Source organism: Poecilia reticulata, linkage group LG2 (assembly GCF_000633615.1).
Source record: "Poecilia reticulata strain Guanapo linkage group LG2, Guppy_female_1.0+MT, whole genome shotgun sequence".
In the NCBI taxonomy this organism is placed as follows: Eukaryota; Metazoa; Chordata; class Actinopteri; order Cyprinodontiformes; family Poeciliidae; genus Poecilia; species Poecilia reticulata.
The window spans coordinates 19,842,138-19,846,013 of record NC_024332.1 but is presented as its reverse complement, the minus strand read 5'-3'; the positions used below and the strand labels follow the sequence as shown (position 1 = coordinate 19,846,013).

Below are 3,876 nucleotides of genomic sequence, written 5' to 3'. Positions count from 1 at the left end.
GCATGCCTTTGTGTTTATTTAACTCTTTGAACTCATCCTGATTAAGAGTGGCCAGGATATGACATGGAATTGATTAATATTCTCATCAAGCGGTTTTGAGAATAAGCATTTAGAAACACACAGACAAGACAGACAATTTATTAAAACTTCAGGATGATATTTAAGCCAAACCGGTAAAATATATTCATTTTCTGCAAAAAAAAAAATCCTTCCAACAAATAATCTGGATGAAAGGATATACAAAGCAGATCACATTTATGTTTCACAATGCAAATGCTCACAGATGTGACAGAATACAGTGAAAGATGGAGGAATATATTGCAGCTTAGACAAAACATGTGGCTTTTCATCTGGTTCACAAACATCACTAACAACCTGTCAAATCTACGTACATGACCAACGATTTACAGCACAATCAGGTCACCTGCTAATTGATTTATCAGCATGTCTGAAGCAGATCTGAGTTTTATTTGTCATGAAGCCAAACAACAGATTTAATGCTGCAAAAACACAAATTTTTACCAAGTATTTTTGGTCTAGTTTCTGGAGCAACTATATTAATACGCTTACAATCATAAATGTAACTTATAAGCAAGATGAAGAAGCTTGTCTTAATATTGTTTATGCCACTTGACAGTGACACAATCTGCCAGTGTAACTAAAACTTTTTTCATCTATATTAATAAATTATTGACCTTAAACAAGCTGTTATTGTTGAAAAGTCACTTGTCTTATTTCAGATGTAATAAGTGTCATGCGGTGTGGTAGGTTGGAAGTGGCGAGGAGAAACGCTGAGACCCAGGTTATAGATGAAGATGATTTTAATAATGAATAATGATGAATAATGAATACAGTCCAAACACAGGCAGCACAGCAGGAGAACTAGCACACGGCTAACACCGGTAGCAACTGATGCGGGACTGGACACGGGAGCTGATGCCAACTTAGGACTTAACAGTTCTACTAAGACGACTACTCTAGTTTAACCGACTCAGGACTTAACAGTTCTACTGAATGGCTAACTGACACTAAGAACAGGACAAACGACGTGCGACTAACGATGACTGACGTATGTCGATAGACAAGGATCCAGACGAAGAACACAGACAACAGGTGAGACTAAATACACATGGGGTAATCAAGGGAAGGAGACACACCTGGGAGACAATCAACGGGGGAAGAGCAGAGACAGGACTCACAGGGAACAGGATCAYACAGAAACTCAAAAATAAACACACAGAAACACGGATCACGACAATAAGATATTTACACAAGAAATTAGACCAAAAACATTTGGTAATATTTTGTGTTTTTGCAGTAAAAAAATCAACTTTTATTCCCAACAACCTGTTTCCAGATGATTAATCTGCTCCTAAGCCTTTTTTCTTTCTCTGTGTAAAAATAAAGCTGGCAGCACCAAACTGCTGGGGAGGTTAAACCAAAACACAGACGCCACTACGATACACTGAATCTCTCCTGTGGAGACCTTCACCGTCTCCCACACCAGATTGGAAACCACCCTGAGCACCACCACTCCCAGTATGGACATGATGGTGAAGAAAGCTCTCCTCTTGAGCTGGTCCACTCTGCTCCGGTCCTCTCCCGGTCCTCCTGGGCCGGGTCCAACCAAAACGCAAAGGGCAGAAACGCTGCAGAAAGAGACAACCACTAAAGCTAAAACCAAGAAGCACARATCCCAGACCATCAGGTCTGTGACGTCACACAGACACGTCCAGACCAGGCAGAGCAGCCAGACGCAAGCAACGGCGGCGTTTCTAATTCTGATTCCTCGTTCACTGCGAAGGCTCAGGTAGGCGATGGGATGCACGACGGCCACGTAGCGCTCCAGACACGTCAGGATGTGGAACAGAACCTCTCCGTACCATTTGAAGAAGAAAACAATCACCCCGGCTGTAGCTAAACGAAACGTCTTCATGTAAACGCCGCAGGAGCAGAGGATGCAGCCGAAGACGCCGATCATCTCCATGGTGACGGCGTGGAAAGCGATGCAGTCGGCGTGGCTCACTGCGGCGCTTTGCCTCAGTTTCTGGAGGCCTCGGCGGAGGATGAGGAGGCAGAGAGGGGAGAGCAGTAAAACGTACGTGGTGGTGAACGTGGACAAGACGACGAAGCTCCATCCAAAGAAGAAGCAGAAAGAGCCGGAAGGGAAAACGGCGAAGGTCGAGTTCGGCTCAAGGTCACCRGTGGAGGGGAAGAGTTTGCCATGAAATCTGAAAGAGGACAGGAGCAATAATTAACTTTTCTACACCTTTAATGCCGCCACCAGGTTTAGAAAAGAATATAAGCTTAATTATAATTGTAGAAATGAAACATCGTACAACAAAATGGTGAAAGTCTCCAGATAAAAACGTCTCACTTAAAAAAGTCCATAAGTCCATGTTGCACTTAATCCATCCATCCATTTTCTTTCACCCTTGTCCCTCAGTGGGGTCAGGAGGTGCTGGTGCCCATCTCCAGCTAACGTTCTGGGCGAGAGGTGGGGTCACCCTGGACAGGTCGCCAGTCTGTCGCAGGGCAACACAGAGACACACAGGACAMACAACCATGCACACACACACTCACACCTAGGGGCAATTTAGAGAGACCAATTAACCTGACAGTCATGTTTTTGGACTGTGGGAGGAAACCGGAGTACCCGGAGAAAACCCACCATGCACAGGGAGAACATGCAAACTCCATGCAGAAAGACCGGGGCCGGGAATYGAACCCAGAACCTTCTTGCTGCAAGGCAACAGCTCTACCAACTRCGCCACTGTGCWGCCCTGTTGCACTTAATCCTTAATACATTAGCTGAAAACTAAAATAAACATAAACATAAAAATCAAATTGAAGTTTTCACACCAGCAAACGAACTTTAAAAGTATTTTCTCGTTAGCTGAGGTTTTTCTTCTTTACTCTCTGAGTTAAACTCTGGAACAAAGTGAGTCAGGTGATCAAATCAGGTAAAAAAATAAAATAAAATGTTGATTCCAACCATCTGCAAATCCTGAAATTATGTCCTCAGTCCAGGAAATCATTATTCATAAACTCTTCAGTCACTATTTCAGTTGTAAGTTTCAATAAATTAAAATAAGAGTGAAATCTTTAAGAAAAACTGAAATTATGTCTTTTTTCTTTCACAAACTCTTTGAAATGTTACTTCCTTATTATTGTTTYTCAAGTTGACATGCATAAAGCTTACATTTACATTTATGCATTCAATTCAAAGTAAATTACTTTAAATATKGCAATTTAATGCATGATCTTGTTTTATAAGATGATGAAGAGAGTCATATTTAATCTTAATAGGCAATAAAGTATATTTTCCTATTATAGAAATCCTATAATTCAGTGTATTCCTGTCACTAATTACACATCCAGCTRGTGTAATTCACTAACGTTGGCATTTAACATTATTACTTTATAAGCAACTTTTGAAGATTTTCACCTTTTACAGATTCATCAACTCTACTTATCACTTATTGTGATAAATTATTAAATTTATCTCATTTAAGGTAAAACAATCAGCATCAAATACATGCCTGACAAGTTGATCATATTTAATGATGCCTGTTAAATTATAATTGTTAAAAAAACACCAACCTCATGGTTTATATCAAAGCTTCGTCCGTCTCGGTTTCTTCGCTCTGAACCCAAAGGATTTGATTGGAAAATACAGAAGTCRGTATATTCCACCTGTTTGCATCAATTATTCAAATTGTTTATTTGCATTAAAAAAACGAATGGATCTAAGATAAATAAATCATTCATATGGATCAAAATTGAAGCTTTTAAATGGTTTTATTTGCCTTTTGTCATATTTTGTCCTGTCTGTAAATAATCACAGATAAATACTCAGTTTTTATAATCATGCAT

The 3,876-nt window shown here is 40.1% G+C and overlaps 1 protein-coding gene across 1 annotated transcript in view; it reads right to left on the bottom strand.

The window, feature by feature from the left end:
* LOC103481254 (uncharacterized) overlaps positions 1–1,957 on the bottom strand; it is a 6,251-nt gene extending 4,294 nt beyond the window's left edge. Inside the window, exon 1 of the mRNA XM_017309112.1 lies at positions 1,884–1,957. The gene's annotated coding sequence lies outside the window, so the exon portion shown is untranslated. The remainder of the gene's footprint in view (positions 1–1,883) is intronic.
* Positions 1,958–3,876: the final 1,919 nt, after the last annotated feature.